Here is a 16,355-nt window from a genome sequence, read left to right as displayed (position 1 = left end):
ATATATATATATATATATATATATATATATATATATATATATATATATATATATATATACACACCCACACACAAATATAGGTATTTTTCTTATGTGGCCTAGTGAGAGTTTAATTTTAGAAAAAGTCACATGCATCCTTAAGAGTCTTCCTAATTTTGGGTCTTTTAAATAAATTCATAATGGAAAAAATATGTAGCCTTTTTAGAAATATGTAAAATATTTCTTTTAATGAACATGTCTTCCACATTTCATAAATAAGCATTTAATGTTTTTGTTAGACATGTTTTATCCTTTTTTACCTTATCTATAATAAATACCATCATCAACTCAGTTACTACAAGCAGAATTTTAGCATATGTTCTTCTAACTCATCACCAGATCAAACTGACTCCACTTCAGATCTTCATTTCCATTCTTCACAATGAACTAGAAGTCTTCCCAAGTCGTCAACTAATGATGCTTCATAGCAGGCATCTGAGGAGATCCCCAGCACTGTCTATCTGCTGACAGTCAAACCACTGTGTAATTCCTTTCCCCTGAGAAATGCATTGATTTATCTTTAGAAGAACAGGACAAAAGTAATGTTGTGTCACTTCTGAGCTTACAGGGAAAAGTGCATGCCGGTTTGATTTCCTCTGTTTGTCTTCCATCATGGTCTCTGATGAAGCAAGCTGCCACTATGAATTGCCTTATAGAGAGGTCAATTTGGGAAGTAATGAGGATGGCTTACAGCCAATATCCAATGAGGAACTGATGCTTTCCATTCAAGAGCACACAAGTAACTTAATCTTGCGAACAGCCACAAAGTCAACTCGAAAATGGATCTCAAGTCAAGCCAGAAGATGCCTGTGTCTTTAGCTCTTATCTCTATTTGTCTCAAGAAGTACTCTGAGCCATGGATGTTTGGGAAAGTAGAGCTAGATTTTAACTACAGAAATTTTGAGAGGATGAATATGGTTTTGAAAGGCCTCTAATTTGGAGTCATTTATTACAAAGAAGTAGAAATTAGCATATTCTCCTTTGCTTCATTCACTTCCAATGTAAAAATCTCTCTGGCTAACCATGAAGTAAATACCTCATCAATTTTCCTTTGTGTCGCTCTGTCTTCAGTGTTCTAGCTGACTAAGTTTCTCCTCTTGTGATAAGTGAAACTCTTGTATGAAAGAGACTTTCTCACTGATGTCTCTATTGGTGGATTCTCATCTTCTTTCTTCCCACTGATGAATTTTTACCCATATTTGGTCTTCCTGAATCCTGTATGCAATGAAAGCTCTCCCTCCCCTAGTACCTATAAGATACTATCAACCATTTTCTGCTTTCAGAGAACTGTTCTAACAAACATAAATTTAGTTGTTGAATATTTTCTTTCTTTTTTGCATTTTATTTATTTTATTTTTATTGTCATTTATTACAATTTATTTAATTTGTATCCCTGCTGTGCTCCCCTCCCTCGTCTTCTCCCAATCCAACCCTCCCTCCCTCTTCTCCCCTGGTCCACTGATAGGAGATGTCCTCCTCCCCTTCTATTTGACCCTAGCCTATGAGGTCTCATCAGGACTGGTTGCATTGTCTTCCTCTGTGGCCTGGCAAGGCTGCATCCCCCCAGGGTTGATAATCAGAGATCCTGTTGCTGAGTTCAAGCCAGAGAAGGCCTCTGCTCCTCTTACTAAGGATGCTACTTGGAGACAGAGTCTGTGGGCTATATCTGAGCCTAGGTTTTAGGTCCTCTTCATGCGTTGTCCTCGGTTAGGATATCAGTTTCTGCAGCGCTCCCAGGGCTCAGTATTGTTGTTGTTGTTGTTGGGCTATGCGGGTATCCTTGTGGAGCTCCTGTCCCCTCCAGGTCTTTCTGTCTCCCCCTTCTTTCACAAAATCCCATGCTCTCTGCCCAAAGTTTGGCTATGAGTCTCAGCTTCTGCTTCAATACCTCGATCAGTAGAGTCTTTCAGAGGCCCTCTGTTGCTGGTGGGAATGTAAACTTGCACAAGCACTTTGTAAATCAATCTGACACTTTCTCGGATAATTAAGAATAGTGATACCTCAAGATCCAGCTATACCACTCCTAGGCACATATCCAAAGTATTCTCAACTATACAATGAGGACATTAGCTCAAATATGTTTGTAGCAGCTCTATTCGTAATAACCAGAAACTGGAAACAACCTAGAAGTTCCTCAAAGGAGGAATGGATACAGAAATTGTGGTACATTTACACAACGGAATACTACTCAGCTATTACCAAGGAAATCATGAAATTTGCAGGCAAATGGTCGGAACTAGAAAATATCATCCTGAGTGAGATAACCCAGAAGCAGAAAGACACTCATGGTATATACTCACTCATAAAGTGGATATTAGCCATATAATATAGGATAAACATACCAAAATCTGTACTCCTTAAAGAAGCTAAACAACAAGAAGACCTTAGGGAAGATGCTTAACCCTCATTCAGAAGGACAAATGCAATAGACTTTGGAAGCAGGCGAAGACAGGGAACAAGACAGGAGCCTATTTTTTTTTCTTTTAATCAGAATCTCTTATTAAAGACTGGTAAAGAACATCCAATACCTAGAACCCCAGAGCCTCCATGGTCCCTCTGCTGTGCTGTCAATACAACTAGACCTTACCGGCATGCAACATTTTGTAAGTAGGTTGTGTATATTATCAAACTTTCTTTGTATCTGTAGATTATGCAATATGTTTTTTGAAGTTCAAACAATATTTAGAATATGGAACAATTAAAAAGTTACAACAAAAAACATGAATTGAGGTTCTGGAATTCCCATGAACAGAAATTTCTATTTACATATTCTATTTGCATATTCAAATGTTCTCTGCTTTTAATATGGCTTTCCCTTCCCTGCTAGGATATTGCATTATAAACAGTATAGAATTTTTAATTATTTCTTTATGGAAAATGTACATTGTCACCAAATTTTAAGACACATTCAAATATTGTATTGAATTTTCACCTAATATAGGAATTACCAACATTTTAAAGAGTACCTGAAACTATTTAAAGTACATTATAATGAACCTTTCAAAAATCATCCATACTTCTATATTAAGAAGAAAGTCATGTGGGATGAATAAACACTGACACAACAGATCTTTGAAAGTACTGAAAAACATCAGAAAAAAATCGTCATCCCAACAACATTAAAGCTTTTTGTTGAACTGTTGTGTTTGACCAAAACAATTTGCAGACTTTGTTTAAAATATAACAATACTTCTTCCTCCACTTTAATGATGATGAGTGGCAACTAAGGTAAAATTCTGTCACTTATTGTTTTTAGCCATAATAGGTATCCTATTTTAGCCATAATAGGTATCCTGGCACACAGTACCACTTTCAATGTGACTCATCAACATGATTCAAAACTAAAAATGTAAATAATTCTCATTAGGTCAACCTTATTCACCCAATTAAAGGCATGCCAACTTGCACAAAAAGGAAGTCACTCTTTTATTTGAAAATGTGTAAGTTTTCCTTTGTCCTTCCTTCTGATGTTTGCCCCAGGGCCACTTCATGTTTAAAAGCTCTGGATTGATTTCTGTGCCCATTGGTGCTTCCATTTGGCATCTGTTGTTTGAAGCATTTGTATATTTAGAAACACGGGACAAGGAGAACATTTTAACAGATAGGACACAGAAACTAAAGCATTCATTATATGAACAGTTACTGATTCACAATATTTGGAAAGCCAGATTCAGATGTGAGCTGCTAAGACAACTGAATAAAAGAAATAATAACGAAGCAAAGAAAATTAGGAAGATTCTAAGACTTTTTAAAGAATATTAACGTTTTAGGGTTTCTATTTGTGACAGAACATCATGGCTAAAAAGCTGGCTTATATTTCCAGATTATAGCCCTTCATTGGAGAGAGTTGGGACAATAAGCAGGGCTAGAACCTGGAGGCAGGAGCTGCTGCAGAGACCATGGAGGATTCATGGTTACTAGCTTGTTCCCATGGCTGGCTCATTCTGCCTTCTTACGGGTCCCAGGACCACCAGCCCAAAGATGGCACCACTCACACTAGTCTGGACCCTCCGCCATGCATCACTAATCGAGAAAATGCCTTATAGCTGGATCTCACTGAGACATTTCCATAACTCAGACATGATCTCCTTTCTCACTCCAGCTTGTGTCGAATTGACACACCAAACCAGCCAGTACAATTAGCATATGCTAGATTCTTTGAAAGTTAAAAAATAGAGAAAAAAAAAACAAAACAAAAACTTTACTTAATAATCTTCAACAACTGTTAGCTTCTGGGTTCCCTAGTAAGGAGAACAGGGATGTCTCTGACATACTCTTAGTGGCTAGCTCTTTTATCACTTCCCCCTGGCAAGATGGCCTAACTAGGCCACAGAGAAAAAGGATCTAGACAGTCCTGATGAGAACTGATAAGCTAAGGTCAGATAGTAGGGGAGGAGGTCTTCCCCAACACTGGACTAGGAGTAGAAGAGGGATGGAGGGTGGAATTGGGAGGAGACGAGGGAGGGAGCCACAGCTGCGATACAAATTGAATAACTTGTAATAAATAATAATAATAAAGGAAAATTTTTAAAATGTTGTTACTGGCAAGGAAACTGTGTTAAATGAGTAGTGATACTCTTTAGTCTTCTGATCAGTTTATTGCTATCTTGAGAGAAAGTGGAATTCTTTAATGAGGTAAAATTTTCATATATATGAAGGAAAGGCAATGAAATTAATGTGGTAAAGTAAGACTAAGCTGTGGTTATGAATTATGCAAATTATAAAGAAAAAGTTAAGTAAACATCTCAGAATAGTATGTAAATATGTTTCTAGAACGATAAAACTGCCAAGAGACTAACATAGAATTTTAGTTCCATAAATTACTGAGATTTTATTTTTTTTTTTTTTTTTTTTAATTTTTTATTTTTTCTTTTTAGTTACATTTTGTTAACTCTGTGTCCCAGCTGTATCCCGCTCCCTCATTCCCTCCCCAACCCCACACTCCCTCCCTGGTCTCCTCCCTGCCCCTTTCCAAGTCCCCTGATAGGGGAGGACCTCCTCCCCTTTCATCTGTCCCTGTTTTATCAGGTATCTTCAGGGCTGGCTGCAAAGTCCTCCTCTGTGGCCTAACAGACTGCTCCTCCCCTGGGGGGAGGTGTCAAACAGCCTGCCCTTGAGATCCTGTTAGAAATAGTCCGTGTCCCCCTTACTTTGGAAAACTACTTGGTTACTGAGCTACCACAGGCCACATCCGAGCAGAAGTTCTAGGTTATATCCATAGATGGTCCTTGGTTGAGTTTCAGTCTCAGAAAAGACCCTGTGCCCAGATATATTTGGTCCTTGTAGAGCTCCTATCCTTTCCATATCATACTAACTTCCCTTCTTTCATATGATTCCCTGCACTCTGCCGAGGGTTTGGTTATGAGTCTTAGTGTCTGCTTTGAAACACTGCTAGGTAGAGTCTTTCAGATGCCTTTTGTGGTAGACTCCTGTCATAAGTTCAAGGCACATCCCATTTGTCTTTCTAAATGAGGATTAATCACCTTCGCCTGTGTCCACTTTCTTGATTATCTTCTTTAGGTGTGTAGATTTCATTATGTTTATCATGTCTTGTAGGTCTATATAAGCGAGTATATACCAAGTTTGTCTTTCTCCTTCTGGGATACTTCACTCAGAATGATCTTTTCTAGATCCCACCACTTGCCTGCAAATTTCATGATTTCCTCCTTTTTGATTGCTGAGTAGTATTCCATTGTGTAAAAATACCACAATTTCTGTATCCATTCCTCCGTTGATGGACATCTGGGTTGTTTCCAAGTTCTGGCTATTACAAATAAAGCTGCTACGAACATGGTTGAACAAATGTCCTTGTTGTGTACTTGAGCAAATTTTGGGTATATACCTAGGAGTGGTATAGCTGGGTCTTGAGGTAGCACTACTCCTAGTTGTCTGAGAAACCGCCAGATTGACTTCCAGAGTGGTTGAACCAGTTTACATTCCCACCAGCAATGGAGGAGGGTTCCCTTTTCTCCACAACCTCTCCAGCATGTGCTATCACTTGAGTTTTTCATCTTGGCCATTCTGATGGGTGTAAGGTGAAATCTCAGGGTCGTTTTGATTTGCATTTCCCTAATGGCTAATGAGGTTGAGCATTTCTTTAAGTGTTTCTCTGCCATTCGATGTTCCTCTTTCGAGAATTCTCTGTTTAGCTCTGTTCCCCATTTTTTAAGTGGATTACTTGGTTTGTTGCTTTTCTGCTTCTTTAGTTCTTTATATATACTTGATATTAGCCCTCTGTCAGATAAAGGGTTGGTGAAGATTCTTTCCCAATCTGTAGGCTGTCTATTTGTTTTGATGACAGTGTCTTTTGCTTTACAGAAGCTTTTCAGTTTCATGAGGTCCCATTTATTGATTGTTGCTCTTAGAGCCTGTGCTGTTGGTGTTCTGTTCAGGAAGTTGTCTCCTGTGCCAATGAGTTCTAGGCTGTTTCCCACTTTTTTTTCCAGCTGATTTAGAGTATCTGGTTTTATGTTGAGGTCCTTGATCCACTTGGACTTTAGTTTTGTGCAGGGTGATAAATATGGGTCTATTTTCATTTTTCTGCATGTAGACATCCAGTTGGTCCAGCACCATTTGTTGAAGATGCTGTCTTTTTTCCATTGAATGGATTTGGCTTCTTTGTCAAATATTGAGTATTCATAGGTGTGTGGGTTTATTTCTGGGTCTTCTATGCGATTCCATTGATCCTCCTTTCTGTTTCTATGCCAATACCATGCAGTTTTTATTACTGTTGCCTTGTAGTACAGCTTGAGATCGGGAATGGAGATACCTCCAGATGATCTGTTGTTGTACAGGATTGTTTTGGAGATTCTGGGTTTTTTGTTTCTCCATATGAAGCTGAGAATCTTTTTTTCAAGGTCTGTAAAGAATTGAGTTGGTATTTTGATGGGAATTGCATTGAATCTGTAAATTGCTTTTGGCAGGATGGCCATTTTCACAATGTTAATCCTACCAATCCATGAGCACGGGAGATCTTTCCATCTTCTGAGATCTTCTTCAATTTCTTTCTTCAAGGACTTGAAGTTTTTCTCAAACAGGTCTTTCACTTGCTTGGTTAGAGTCACACCAAGATACTTTATGTTATTAGTGGCTATTGTGAAGGGTGTTGTTTCCCTAATTTCTTTCTCGGCCTTTTTGTCTTTGGTATACAAGAGGGCTTCTGATTTTTTTGAGTTGATTTTGTATCCTGCCACTTTGCTGAAGGTGTTTATCAGCTGAAGAAGTTCTCTGGTTGAATCTTTGGGGTTGCTCATGTATACTATCATATCATCTGCAAATAGTGACACTTTGACCTCTTCCTTTCCGATTTGTATCCCCTTGATCTCCTTTAGTTGTCTTATTGCTCTGGCTAGGACTTCAAGTACAATGTTAAAGAGATATGGAGAGAGTGGGCAGCCTTGTCTTGTCCCTGATTTCAGTGGGATTGCTTTAAGTTTCTCTCCATTGAGTTTGATGTTGGCTATAGGCTTGCTGTATATTGCCTTTACTATCTTTAGGTATGTGCCTTGTATCCCTGATCTCTCCAAGACTTTAAACATAAATGGGTGTTGGACTTTGTCAAATGCTTTTTCAGCATCTAAGGAGATGATCATGTGGTTTTTCTCCTTCATTTTGTTTATGTGGTGGATTACATTGATGGATTTCCGTATGTTGAACCACCCTTGCATTCCTGGGATGAAGCCTACTTGGTCATGGTGGATGATATCTTTGATGTGTTCTTGGATTCGGTTTGCAAGTATTTTATTGAGTATTTTTGCATCAATGTTCATAAGAGAGATAGGTCTGAAGTTCTCTTTTTTGGTTGGATCTTTGTGTGGTTTAGGTATCAAAGTGACTGTGGCTTCATAGAATGAGTTTGGTAGTGTTCCTTCTGTTTCTATTTTATGGAATAGTTTGAGGAGAATTGGTGTTAGTACTTCTTTGAAGGTCTTGTAGAATTCTGCGCTGAAGCCATCTGGTCCAGGGCTTTTTTTGGAGGGGAGACTGTTAATGACTGCTTCAATTTCCTTGGGAGATATAGGACTATTCAGTCTTTCTACCTGATCTTGACTTAATTTTGGTAGATGGAATCTGTCAAGAAAGTTATCCATTTCATTTAGATTTTCAAATTTTGTGCCATATAGGCTTTTGTAGTATGACCTAATAATCGTTTGGATTTCCTCAGTGTCTGTAGTTATGTCCCCATTTTCCTGTCTGATTTTGCTGATTTGTATGGTTTCTCTCTGCTTTTTAGTTAGTTTGGCTAATGGTTTGTCTATCTTGTTGATTTTCTCAAAGAACCAGCTTTTTGTTTCATTGATTCTTTGGATAATTTTATTTGTTTCTAATTGATTGATTTCTGCCCTTAGTTTGATTATTTCCAGCCGTCTGCTCCTCTTGGGTGTATCTGCTTCTTTTTTTTCTAGGTTTTTCAGTTGGGCCATTAAGTTGTTTGTATGTGATGTTACGGATTTCTTCTTGTAGGCACTTAGTGCTATAAATTTTCCTCTGAGCACTGCTTTCAATGTGTCCCATAAATTTGGGTATGTTGTGCCTTCATTTTCATTGAATTCTAGAAAGTCTTTAATTTCTTTCTTTATTTCTTCCTTGACCCAGCTGTCATTGAGTAGTAAGTTGTTCAGTTTCCATGTGCGTGTCGGCTTTTTGTTGTTTCTGTTGTTGTTGATGTCCAGCTTTAGTCCATGGTGGTCAGATAGTATACAAGGGATTATTTCAATCCTTTTGTATCTGTTGAGGCTTGCTTTGTGACCAACTATATGGTCTATTTTGGAGAAGGTTCCATGTGGTGCTGAAAAGAAGGTGTACTCTTTTGAGTTTGGGTGAAAAGATCTGTAGACATCTATTAGGTCCATTTGATTTAGGGATTCTGTGAGTGCTTTTATTTCCCTATTTGGTGTCTGTCTGGTTGATCTGTCCCTTGATGAGAGTGGGGTGTTGAAGTCTCCTACTATTAAGGTATTAGGATCAATGTATGATTTAAGCTTTAATATTGTTTCATTTACGAATGTAGGTGCTCTTGTATTTGGGGCATAGATATTCAAAATTGTGATGTCCTCTTGTTGGATTTTTCCTTTGATGAGAATATAGTGGCCCTCCTTATCTTTTTTGATTAACTTGGGTTGAAAGTCTATTTTATTAGATATTAGGATGGCTACTCCAGCTTGTTTTCTGGAACCATTTGCTTGAAAAACATTTTTCCAGCCCTTTACTCTGAGGTAGTGTTTATCTTTGTTGCATAGGTGTGTTTCTTGGATGCAACAGAATGTTGGGTCCTGTTTCCGTAACCATTCTGTTAGCCTGTGTCTTTTTATTGGTGAGTTGAGTCCATTAATATTGATAGATAATATTGACCAATGCATGTTAGTTCCTTTTGTAATGGAGTCGATGATCTTACCTTGTTTCATTGCTTGTTTTCTTTTCATTTTTGTTGGGATGTTATCTGTATGCCCTGTTTTCTTGGGTGAATTCGTTTTCGTTGGATTGGAGTTTTCCTTCTAGTATCTTCTGTAGGGTTGGTTTGCTGTATAGATATTGCGTAAATTTAGTTTTGTCATGGAATATTTTGTTTTCTCCATCTATGTTGATTGAAAGCTTTGCAGGGTATAGTAGTCTCGGTTGACATTTGTGATCTCTTAGAGTCTCCATGATGCTTGCCCAGGCCCTTCTGGCTTTCATAGTTTCTGATGAGAAGTCTGGTGTGATTCTGATAGGTCTACCTTCATATGTTACTTGGCCTTTTTCCCTTGCTGCTTTTAATATCTTTTCTTTGTTCTGTAGATTTAGTGTTTTGACTATGATGTGACGTGATGTGTTTCTTTTCTGGTCTAGTCTATTTGGTGTTCTGTAGGCCTCTTGTATATTTATGGACATCTCTTTCTTTAAGTTGGGAAAATTTTCTTCTATGATTTTTTTGAAAATATTTTCTGGACCTTGGAGCCTGGAGTCTTCTTTTTGATCAATTCCTATTATTCTTAGATTTTGTCTTTTCATAGCATCCTTGATTTCTTGGATATTTTGTGATTGGAATTTTTCTGATTTTACTTTTTCTTTGAGAGAAGTATCAATTTCTGCAAGTGTGTCTTCAGCTCCAGAGATTCTCTCTTCCATCTCTTGTATTCTGTTGGTGATGCTTACTTTTGTGGTTCCTGATCTTTTCTCCAAGTTCTCCAGCTCAAGAGTTTTCTCATTTTGTGTTTTCTTTATTGATTCTAATTCTGTTTTCATGCCTTGCACCATTTCTTTTATGTGTTTGAATTTGGATTCCTGTCTCTCTACGATGGACTCTATTTCCTTGTTCATTTCCTTTTTGTATGCCACTAATTTTTTCTCTACTTGTGCCTCTATTTGTTTGGCTATGTTTGCCTGTGTTTCTTTAAGGGTTTTGTCTATTTCTTCTTTCTTTACCTCCAATTGACTGGCCAACTCTTTGAAAGATTTGTTCATTTCCTCCTTATAAGCCTCAAATAATTGAGCAAGCATGGCTTTAAGGTCATTTTCCTGTGCTTCTGATGAATTGGAGTATCCATCGGTTTTGGGGTTTGCTGGTGAAGTCATGATGTCCTGATTTATGTTGGAAGTGTTCTTTCGCCTACCCCTGGCCATTGGCTTGTCTGAGACCTTCCCTGTTTGTTTTTGGATTCTGCCAATCAGACTGGTACTGTCTCTCTCTCGAGTCTGGAGAATTCTTCAGGAAGTTGAGAGAGGTCCCGTGTCCTTAGCGTATGCTGAGGACTAGCTGTACCTGTGGGAGGAAAGTACGCAGGCGCAAACAGAGGCAAATGCAAGCGTGCGTGCGTGTGTGTGTATATGTGTGTGTGTGTGTAAGTGGGTGTGGGCGTGTGTCTCGAGGGACAGAGTGATGGCTAATGTTGAACCCTTGAGTGTGTGGGAGGGGCTCTGCAATGTATATGTCGCAGGCGCTAGTGATGATCGCAGCGCAATTTCTGGCATTAACTGCCTTAACTCCTCAATTAGACCCACAGAGCAGGAACTTCAATGTTCCAAGTGCCCCTCTGTTTCCCAAAGTGGGTATATGGGTGGGAGGGGGTTCGATGCCTGGCTTCTGTTTTAGCAGAACCCAGGATCAGTGGAGCTGCAGATTCTCAAGGGTGCACTCACTTACAGGCAGGACACTTGGCAGAGATTGGCGTATCTGGGCTCTCTGTTCTCTGGTTTGGCCCTGCTTCTTTGATGTGCTCCGCCAGTTCCGTGCTGCTGTCACTGCCAGGTTATGAGGTCTTGCTGCAGCTGGAGATTTCAGGGTGGTCACGTCAGTGGGAATCGGGGTAATCAGCCTTTCTGTTCTCTGGTTTGGCCCTGGTTAGTCTTAAACTGGAGGGCTGATGTGCCCCGCCAGCTCAGTGCTGCTCAGCCGCCAGGTTAGAAAGTCCCGCTGTAACTGGAGACTGGGTTGCTAGTCCAGATGCTTTCTGGGAAGTCCTGGGGTCTCTTTACTGTGCTCTCCAAGCTTCGGAGGCCCAGCGCCTGGTGTGTCTAGCTTGTATGGCGTTTTTGTCTGGTTTTGGTGAGTATATAGCGTATTCTCTGTCACTGTGGGATTGGGCGGGCCGTACTGTCAGTGATGGCGCTCGTGCGGAGCTAGTATGGCGTCTAGCAGACTCGGGCCCTGGGAGGATGGTGCAGCCGCCGCGAGTGAATCTGGGGCTCCGAGACACAGTACTGCTGGCCTTTGCCGATAAAGGGCTTGGGGCTCCGCCTCAGTGGCTGCAGGCCCCAGGCAGTTAGGTCTGCGCTGAGAAAGGCAAGTCGGCTGTGCCTGTGCAGAGGAGGAGGGAGGTCTGGGGGAGGGGAGTGCCGAGAGATCAAAGGATCGTTTCTCACCTTCCCCAATCAAGTCCGTGGGTGACCCAGACCAAGGTTTTCACCTCCTGCGATGTTCCCTGTTGTTTAGAAAGTCTCTCCGTTGTTTCCCTGGCTTCAGAAGTTCTTCCACACATCAGCTCAGAACTTTATCTCTTCCACAGCTGGGAAACTGTGTGTGCTAGTCGCCATCTTGGCTCCGCCCCCCAAATTACTGAGATTTTAAAACACACACACAAACACACACACAAAATACACACACACAGGGAAACGAGGCTAATGGAAAATATTACTAATGTGTTTAAGTGTCTGGATTTCTTGGCATTAGCGATCCCCTTACCACTTTATATGTTTTCCCTTATTTTTCTATCCTTTCCTTGCAGTTATTCTGTGGCTCTGCACACCTCCTTATTGTATAGCTTGGCCAATACCAACCATTGTTCCCACAATGTTTTTTACTAAAAGAAATCATGCTACAACCAGGCAATCCTTCCACCAGTTCTCTACCCACAGTGTTGAGTATTCCCACAAAGCATTCATTTGCCTAATTTGTCAACATCTGGAAAAATCCGTGGAGCTCATAGCTTATGATCCACAGTTACAGCCCTGACATCAACTAGTGCATGAGGGAAAGAAGAGGGGGCCCAGGGCAGAGGGTATATAACCCAGAAGGAGGATGTATACCAGCCCATCTCTGCGCCTTCTACAGGAATTCAGTACAAAATTTGAAGTTGTGTAAGGTGATATCTCCAGGGGAGTCATAAATTAGTTATGAGAATCTATAGCCAACGAGGACCTAAGAGGACATAAAGTTTCTGTGTCTGTTATTCTGGGTTCAAATAAAGATCCCAGAGAGTAAAGAAAACAAAATGAAAACGAAAACAAAACTCAAGATTACTTCCAACCAACTCTAACTTTAATACTGACAATACAAAACTTGAATTAGTTTAGATGTTTTATTATATTTATGAACTGGAAATTTTGTAGTATATTTGCATACAAGTATATGTATATACACATATGAACATTTTATTAGCTTTGATTTTGAAAATCTTAAGTTATATTGTGTTGTTGAAAATAAATGGTATCAGACTATGTAAAGATTTGTTATCTGGCCTATAATTATTATGGCTGTATCATTGAACCGGCTATCACAAGCAAATAGAACACAGACACCTGTTATATTTTATAATTGCCTTAAAACACATTGGGCTTAAAACACCTATGCTGTCCCAATAACCTCATTTCCCAGACCCCATCCAGTGCCATCTGCCTTGTCCATTCTTATCTGAGCTACTTTCCATCCATATCCCAAGATACTTGCTTGTATTCTTCATGTGGGCATTCCCACTCCATTTTTGGAGTCTGTGCTCCTGGCCCAGGTGGTCCCTTCTCCAAGCTAACACTTTGTATCACCCTCCTTCTTCCTCTCTTCCCTTCTCTGTCTCTCTGTCTCCTTTCTGTGATTCCCTGTCACCAAAAGCCTGGGAACCTTAGCTACTCCTAGCTCCTTCCCCCCTGCTCAGGTACAGGTTTTCTTTTCTTTATTAACCCCCAGGAATAATATTTTAGGCAGATTTACACATGTGACGCACAAACTTACGCGAGGGCAGGATACTTACATGTAAAACAAATAATTCTGCAGAAATGTATCAATTTGCATAGAACATCAATAATCTGTGGTTCAAATTATCTCCGTCTACATGCATTAACAACACACATAATAGTTTAACTTTGACATCTTCATACATGTACTTACTGCATGTCAGTAGGTTCAACACCCTCCCGCAGCATGCACTCTGTTTTCCCCTCTCACTCCCGCTAACTCCCTCTCTCCAAGGAGCCCCGCTGCTACATTCCTATCATCTTTCCTCTTGTGACTCACCAAGTTTCACTAGGGGTGTGTACAGGGTCATGGTGGGGCCACCTTACCAGTGACTATAGAACTGAGGAAACTACCTCTATCCGCCATCAACCATTAACTTTTTCATGACAGGCTTATTGGTGAACTCGCTCTAGACAAAACACTGATGATAATAGGATCCTGCTGTCTGCCTTCCTCTTTATCTTCCTCTTTCTCCTCTTCCTCTTTTTTTTCTTGTTCTTTGATTCATGAGTTTTAAAATACAGATTAGACATCAGAAACTCTCTTATGTCTAGCTTTAATTTGTGTCTTAGATTTTCTACTATGACTTGTAACTGTGTTGATGGCTATACAATAACTATAAGGATAAACATTTTTTCCTTAAGAGATAAGGTGCTCATGATACTATTCGAAAATCTTTGCTGCATCATGTAAGACAGTGTCCCCTCCCCCATCCAGTTCTGGACTTCAACCCACCCACCCCCACTCTTCTGAGTAGATCTACTGTAGTCTGTCAGTATTCCCTTAAAATTACCTGCTTTTAATCTAATTCAAAATGTACATATCACCAAAGTCAGATTGTTGTTTAATGTTTATAATAAAATATTTGAATTTCATGAGAAAAAATTCATTTGAAACACAACTTCCATTCTCCAGATTTATTTCTTTATGTCTAGATAATGTCTTTATGTCTTCTAATTTTCTTCTATTACTTTCGAAGACCTTCATTTCTGCTGCCATTCCCTGGATTTCCACTGAAATCACACTGCTAACTTCTAATACAGAAAGTAAAGTTTTCAAAAAGAAAAAAAAAATCAATGTGTTACACAGAGTCATATGTCTAATCTCCTTGAGTGATCTTCCGAGGACAGTTTCAGCTCTTCTTTTTATTTTACCACATGTGAATTTGAGTTGTGAAAATTTAAATTTTCTTCTTAACTTAAATTTACATAATTTTCCTGAATGAAAGATGGTAGTTAGCACCATTTAAAAACATTTTTAAGATTGATTTTTTTTTAAATTTTTATATGTGTGTGTTTGTCTGTGTGTGTGATAGTACACTACATGGGTGTGGTGCCAACAGAGGCCAGACGTGGGCATCAGATCTCCCAGAGCTGAAGTTGCAGGTGTTTGTGAGCTGCTAAGTGTGGGTGCCAGAACAAGATCTCCTCTGAAAGAAGAGTCAGCTCTCGTGACCACCCCTGTATCCCTTTAAAAGATTTGTATATAACAATGTGTTATTATTATATTTGGTTCATTTTTTTTTCTAATTTTCCAGGTCATTTTTATTTTGCATATGGGTTGTTTAAAATGCTTATTTTGAAAAATTTTCCATTTGTCAAAGTTCAAGGATGTTCTGAGTGTTTCAGCTTGCTGCTGTTTCTATTTCCATCTTAATTTCAGTTTTGTCAGAATATATTTATTATTATTTAAATTTCAAAAGCATTTTTGCAGTACTAAAGACTGAATTACAGCTCTAGACACCTACTTATATTTTTTTCTTTTCTTTTGGACACATATTTTTATTTTTCCATTTCTCTTCTGCAGACGTGTTAGTAAAACATTCCACTATTATTTTTGCTTTGGATGTTAAAGGTCTTCTTAAAAATAGCAATAAACTTTTAATCCCAGAACTTCAGAGGCAGAAGCAGATGGATATCTGTGTTTAAGCACAAACTGCTCTACAGAGTGGGTTCCAGGCCATGTAGAGCTGCATAGTAACTGGCTGTCTTGAAATAAATAATAAGAACGATGAGGGTGAGGATGATGATGCCAAAACCAAAAATTTTAACCATCATTAAATATAGTTCAATGACATTAATTCTATTCACACTATTTATATATGCAAATTTTAAACCTTTGCGTTTTTAATAGTATTGTAATATTAGATATATTTTAAAGCACCCAAGCATTATAATTATTTTCTTACCACTTAAACAGTCAAATTTCACTCAGATCTGAAATTTATTTATCATTTACATGCTCTTTTTTGCTGTTTTTTAAACTTCAATTCTTTTTTCCATATTTCTTTATTTAAAATAGATTCTTTTTCTTTTTGAAAATTGGATTTGTATACAGTCAAGCCCAATTACAGTTTCTCCTCCCTCTACTCCTCCCAGTTTCTCTCCACCTAACCTCTCCTCCAGATCCATGTACTTTGTGTATCTCATTAGAAAAGAACAGGCTTCTAAGATAAAATAACAACATGACAAAATAAAACATAAGATGAAGCAAAAAGTATCACATCTAAGTTGAACAAAACAAAGAAATAGAAGGAGAAGAGTCCCAAGAACAGGAGCAAGTGTTAGAGACCCACTCATTCTCACAGTAAACTATACCATCAAATCACTACACTAATAGCTAAATAAATACTCAGAGGACCTGGTGTAGCCCCAGGCAGGCCCTGTCTTGCTACTGCAGTCACTGTAAACACCTTGCTTAGCTGATTCAGAGGGCCTTGTTCTCCTTGTCCTCCATCCCTTCTGGCTGTTCCTATTTTTTCACCTCCTCTTCTATGAGAGTCCATGAGTTCTGAGGAGAGGGATTTTATATGTATGTATGTGTGTGTGTGTGTATGTATGTGTATATATATATATATATATATATATATATATATATATATATATATATA

Source organism: Psammomys obesus, unplaced genomic scaffold (assembly GCF_907164565.1).
Source record: "Psammomys obesus unplaced genomic scaffold, mPsaObe1.curated_primary_1811, whole genome shotgun sequence".
Taxonomy (NCBI): Eukaryota; Metazoa; Chordata; class Mammalia; order Rodentia; family Muridae; genus Psammomys; species Psammomys obesus.
Note: the sequence above shows the minus strand (reverse complement) of the source record.